Below are 7,155 nucleotides of genomic sequence, written 5' to 3'. Positions count from 1 at the left end.
GCTTCTCCTCCACGCGCCGGTGAACATTGCACGCTCCTGCCAGGCGTCGAAAAACTACTGCTGATGTCATCTGACGTCACCGGATGACGTCATCACTCCACGTCAGCAGCCATGCAAGCACCTCCACATCAGCCCTAGTCCACATCAGCGACACGTCATCAGCCACACGTCATCAGCCACACGTCATCAGCCACGTCAGCAGTGTCATCTCGTCAGCACCACATCACCTAGCTGACCGTTGACCCGGACCGACCCGACCCGGACCACCCGGATCTGACCCGTGAGCACTTTGACGGTTGACTTTGACCCTGGACTAGTTGAGTTTGACTTTGTGCGTTGACCTTTGACCACAAGTCAAAATTTCCAAAAGGGCCTATCTTGCTCAGTTTTTCGCGTAGATTCCGATTTTGGATTCCATTTCTGCATTTGAGACTCCAAAATTAGTCAATTGGCACATTCTTCATTATGGTTTCTTCAAAGGCATCTCCAAGTGATCTTCTCATACTTATCCAACCTCAAGCCTTCATCGAGCTTCCGCCTTAAGTTTGAGGGAGGGTGTTAGAGATATATATTAGACATATTAGCCCAATGTAATAGGCCCAAACCCATTCCTGCTTGTACTAGTAGTCTAGGGTTTAGTCGCCTATATATACTCATGTTAGGGTTCATTGTAATACAGGTTATTGTACTACACTCTCATACAATAAAGATGTAGCCCTTAAGGGATTCCTCCGTGGATGTAGGCCGTCAAGGCTGAATCACGTAAGCCTCGTGTTCTCAGTATTCCTCTTCTATACTTCCTCTTCCGCATCAACTCTAACATACACAACATGGTATAACACATCAAGTCGCTAATAATAATGTTATTTAACATATCTTTCGTTCTTGTAGCCAAAACTGATTCATCACACTATTCACAGTTTTGCATACAGTCCCATGTCTTTTTTCATATTTTTTAATAATTAGAAGTTGTGGAATGGATTTTTAGAACCATTAGACGTGCACAGTGCACTGCCTTGACACAGAGAGGTACCAAGGCCACACATGCACACAGAAATAACTAAAAACAACAACAACACCACCACCACCAATTCCAACCCCAATGGGACAACCTAATTGTTTTGGATTTTAAGGTTTCATTTCTTTGCTTTAATCAATCGGCAATTTTCACAAAATGTCAAAATTTTCAAGGCGGAAAGCATTGGATCTTTAGCTCAGTTCTCACAATCCCTCAATTATCTACCCATTTAGGCCCAAGTTCCAAGCCTAATCAAACTTCAAGCTTTAAACCATAAAATGGTCACAAGACTCTCAATCCAACAACTACCAGTCCACCATATATCTTTCGTTCTTGTAGCCAAAACTGATTCATCACACTATTCACAGTTTTGCAACAGTCCCGTGTCTTTTTTCATATTTTTTAATAATTAGAAGTTGTGGAATGGATTTTTAGAACCATTGGACGTGCACAGTGCACTGCCAACTATTTTTGAGTTTTTATTTTATGTTTTATATAGTTTTTTATTAATTCGATAATTGCGGGTTGGAAATACTTGAGTTGTGCCAATCAGTTGAGTTCCTTTTATAATTTAACTGCTCATCCAATTGAATCACAAATGCTCACAATTCTTGGCGATCCTCTTTTTCGTCTCCAATTCTATTGTCCGGTAACTTTAGCCAAAGTTATAATATATTTGTCAGCCCAAGGCCTACGAACCTCTCCAACAGATTATGTAAATTCTCTCACTCATATTTGAAGAAATTAAATTAAAAAAAAAAAAAAAAAACATCTTTTAGTTTTTCGCTGATCATTGTTTAAACATCAACTCATATTCTCCACCCAAATTCATCTTCTCCATCCAACTCTTCATCTTCTCCACCACTTATGGGGTGTTTGGCTCACCATGATGTTATATTACGTCATAATGTTACGTTATTGTACTATTACATTAATATAATCTCAATACAATAATACAGCATTATATTATTTAAGAAGGTGATGAGATTAAGATGATGTGATATATTTTGTAATTTTTAAATTATGATAATGTTAGAAAAATTCAAATTAACCAAAAACTTAGTGTCATATCATCGTAATGTGCATCACATTAAGGGCACATCACAGCTAACCAAATGTCCCCTTAAAAGTCTCAAACCCGAGAGACCCGAGAGGAACCATAGAGAGAATTTGGGTGGAGAATCATAGCACAGATCATAGCGGCTTTCCACGGCCCTGATCCACCTAGCACCCAGTATTGAACTAAAATATTCTACATATCAACGTCTTCCTCCTCTCTCTCATTACAGCACAATGTTCCTCCTCTCATCTAAGAACACCTAAAGCCAAAATCCCAAAAGTAGAAAAAACAAAAAATTAGTATCAGAAAAAAAAAAATGAATATATAAAACTTACAAATGGGCAATCACCTTCTTTAAAAAAAAAAAAAAAATGGTGAATCACCAATAACAAAAGAAAAAAAAAAAAAAAGGTTTTTGATGCTAACTAATCGCATTTATTAACACATTATTTTGTAAATATTTATAATAAAATTCAAAATAATTTTAATAATTTTCTTTTATCATCTCCAACAAGAGAAATCTCACCCAATTTAAACCCTAAATTGCAATAATAATAAAAAGTTGTTGTAAATTTGCTAATTCATTAATGATAATTAATTTCCCTAAGTATGCGTTTGGATTGGGCGTTTTGCTCAATCCGTGCGTTTTACGTTTTTTTAGTGGGTCCCATGGGTATTGTTCATGGACCATCAAGAGTTGAAAAATGCACATACCCATGCATTTCTGGGTCCTATGGCACTATTCACACCTTTAAAAATTATTATGCTACAGTGTTTTTAGTAATAAATTTTCAGTTTTTAGCAAATTAGCAGTATTCAAACAAATCCTAAATAGTTTAAGATTTTAATTTTTTCCACCCCGACCCACATAAGCATTAGCATCGGGCATTGTTAAGAAATATATACAACTTCAAAACATATTTTATCTATTTTACCATCTTATTTTACAACTCACCCAATATTCTAATTTTTATTTTTACACACAACTTATTAAATATATATCTCTAACAAGATATATGGTAGACTGGTAGTTGTTGGATTGAGAGCCTTGTGACCATTTTATGGTTTAAAGCTTGAAGTTTGATTAGGCTTGGAACTTGGGCCTAAATGGGTAGATAATTGAGGGATTGTGAGAATTGAGCTAAAGATCCAATGCTTTCCGCCTTGAAAATTTTGACATTTTGTGAAAATTGCCCATTGATTAAAGCAAAGAAATGAAACCTTAAAATCCAAAACAATTAGGTTGTCCCATTGGGGTTGGAATTGGTGGTGGTGGTGGTGGTGGTGTTGTTGTTGTTGTTGTTTTTAGTTATTTCTGCATGCATGTGTGGCCTTGGTACCTCTCTGTGTCAAGGCAACATGCCAAACCTACCATGGCCAGGACCACAATCCAGGACCCAAAAATGGATCATTATGCCTTAATTTAGCTCTGGGCTTTCAAGCATAACAAAATTGGGAAAGTCGCCTTGTGATTGTTATAAAAACTAAAAAAAGAGCTTTATTTCAAGAGCTTTATTCTTAGAATTCATAATAGGTGACTTCAAATTGCGGCTCATGTATGTACAAAATACTATAGAAGACTTTGAATAATTTGACTAAAAGAGTGACTTCAAATGCAAGGCTATGAGATTTGTTCATTAACGATGACGAGCGTGAACCTAAGCTTTATTTAGTCCAGTGTGCACAAGCCCTAGCATAGCTCCCTTTTAGGCCCAATCCTAGCCCAAATTGGCTTAACAAGATCACAAAATCCAGCAACTATCTATATTACAATCTTACATAAATCTTCACCCAACCCTCAAAATATTCTTTTGGGCCCACCTTACAAAAATTCTTGGAAGAAACTTTGACACAAAATCCAAATTTTTTTCAGCCTTCTTTCCGGTTAAATGAGGTGAGATAGTAGGTAATTATGAAAAAACTTAGTCTAGCATGTCCTAAATAGTTGTCCCTGAGCTTTACTGTAAAAAGATTTTCTTGCGGGCTGCGTTCAGCATGATTAGTATCCTGCTAAGAGCCTGAGCATGCTGATTGAGAATGCTGTAAGCATAATAATTAGCATATTGTGTATATACTGTTGTAGTAAATTTGTATTAGCTATTGCTATTGTTATAGACACATGACAGAATGCATTTGATAGATATTTCCATTCAAATATTCTTTTTGAAGAGTCATTATGCCATGGCTCATGATTGCTAATATATTCCTTAAACGTTTTTGTGCTGAACCAACAATACTTTAAATACGCCTTTTGGGTAAAGATTTATTGATGACATGCCCTATATTGATAGTGCTTCTGCTGTCAAATGTCGATCATGCTTGGCAGGGGAATCAGTTTTTATGAGTTTAATCTAAAATTCTCTCTGCATCTCTTTCCCCTGGGCAATTTATTGATGAAATGTTAGGAATACCCTTTTTGTATCTTGCTATATGGAATTTTCTATTAATCACTTCTATAATCTTTTTTGCTTGAAGGTGCAAAGCTGGATCAAAAGTGGCTTAAGAGATTTTTTTCCGTTGCCCGAGCATCAGTGTATTGGGGCATCCCAGTTCCTAATGACAATAAGCAAACCATATATGTGTGGCTTGATGCATTACTAGGGTAAAGTTCTTTTCTTTTGTAATTCGAAATTTGCTAAGCTTCTGAGTTCCTAATTTGTATTACAAATATTTATTTACTTATCTATTTATTTATTTTATTACCACAAAACATGTAGTAGACATCAGTCAATTTCCAACTTATGAAACAACTGTTTGTATATATGTGTGTGTGTGTGTGTGTAAGATTTATGAAAGCTTCTGCTTTATATAACATTAGCAATCTTTATCTATTGACTTTTTATTTCATTTTTCTGTTGAACAGATATGTATCGGCACTATCAGAGTACACAGGGCAAGCTAATCTACAAAGTGCTGTTTCTTCAGGTTGGCCTGCCTCACTACACTAGATTAAAATATGTATAAGCATCTTCTATGCTTATTGGAAATTAAGTTCGTGCAACTGGCCACTTAATAGCTGTACTAAATCTATTATCTTTATTCTAATTATTAAACCTAACATAAGCTGTAAGACCCCTGATTCATTAATTTTGCAAATAATTATCTCTCTCCAGGTAGGTGCTGTATTTAAGCATCAAACTTTGGATCGTGCATGCTGTGAAATATGACCTCATGTTTTTTGCTCAAATAATATTAAATATTAATAATGCTAGATTTTAGTTTCTTTTGAATGAAAAGTAACACTTAGTCACTTACATATGAAAATTCCTTAATTGGTTTTGCTGCTGACTGCTGCTGTATGAGACCAGCAAATATGGAATGACATAAACATTGGTGAGAGTGAAGCAGACGGTTGGAATTGGAGAGGCAATGCTTTGAAGTCTACAGACCAAAGGTTGAGGAGGCTGCCAATGCCAAGGCACGCCTCCATTGTCTGTTGCAGCCGAAGAAGCTGAACTTGCCACTCTCATGGCTGAACGCCTCCATCTGGATTTTGGATTATTGTCGACTTAGTGAAATGTGGTATTGTGTAATTTTGCATGGATGTTTTGGTCTATCATGTTAGGATTTTGGAACTATTGCGGACTTGGTAATATATATTAATTTGTGGTCTTTTGATGTATGTGCGGTCGTGGAACACATTGAAAGAGCATTTTATATAATATTGAGTTTTGAGATAATTTAGACTTTGTAATGTGGTTCTTTAGAGTATGTGTATGGTTGTGGTATGTATTGAAATGATTAGGTGCAAGGTATCTAATATTGTGTTTTGGAATATAATTTCCAGTAGGTTACGTAATATGGTGTTTCAAGCAAGTTATGTAACTCGTTTCAAGGGTCATAAGCCACACTCCTGAAAGTTGCAGAGATTTACAACAATAACACATTATAAAATAAGCAAAGCTGCTAACGTCAAATCTCAAATACATTGTTTTTGGTTTTTAATTATGATTTGAGTTATTCAACATTAATACATTATAACCACAATACAAACCATGTAATACAAACTAAATAAAGCTATACGGAAACACATTGCATAACGAAAAGCCCGATTGGTTTATCCAAAAAGAAAAAAAAGCCCGATTGAGAAAGTCACAAACAAAGCCGATTACTAGGCCCATATTCATACAAGGATAGAACAATGGGTCCAAGAATGGGCTTGGGCCTGAGACTTTAATCGTAGGCAACCTTTCCCTCACACCTGTGGAACACCTCAGACTCAGACTATGCTACCTTATTTTAACTTACACTAAATACGCATCCTAGAATGAATTTAAATTAAGCTATAATTCTTTAAATATGCATGATCTCCCTTTGAGGGACAATTCTGATCTTCATTGTTGTACTCATTGTTAAGGTAGGCGATTGTGGAATTAATTCAAGCTGTCGAATCGGCATTAGTGACGGTGACGGTGGTAACCAACATACTGTGTAAGGCTCCATATCATTTAGAGGTTCAAGAAGAACATTATGCTGCTTGTTCTGTGTATTATGTCCCTGTGTTACATTTGCTGCTTGTGGTGTTTTGTGTCCTAGAGGGCAGAGTGTGACAGTCTTATTATTAAAGGTGGAGACGGAGAATAACATGACCTGAATATATCTCAATTCTCCTATATATATATACACGTTGTTTAATTAGTTTCCTTTTTATGGAGTTTCAAAAAAAATGATGCCCTTTAAGAGTTCTAAAACTTCACTGCACAATGTCTTTGCATGGAAAGTAACTTATCTTTTTTAAAGGAAAATTATTGTGTATTCCAGAAGTATACTCTCTCCCTCTCACAAAGAGATGGGTCATACCGTATACTTACATAATTATATATTTAATTGAAAAAATTATCTTTAAAAAATTCTTATTATTTAAAAGAGAGAAAAAATAGTATACTTGGAACCAGTAAACGTTAATTACATGCGTCCTTAAGGTTTAGGTTTAAATATAACTATACTATATATTCCAGGCCAAAATGGGAAATTAACCCTGATTTTCAAACATTATAATTAGTAGGCCACGTTTTCAAATTATATTTTTTACTAGCATCTTGAGTCTAAGAGGCTCGATTTAGGGCCAATAAATCGA

Source organism: Quercus lobata, chromosome 11, assembly GCF_001633185.2.
Source record: "Quercus lobata isolate SW786 chromosome 11, ValleyOak3.0 Primary Assembly, whole genome shotgun sequence".
Lineage (NCBI taxonomy): Eukaryota > Viridiplantae > Streptophyta > Magnoliopsida > Fagales > Fagaceae > Quercus > Quercus lobata.
This window is presented reverse-complemented; position numbering follows the sequence as displayed.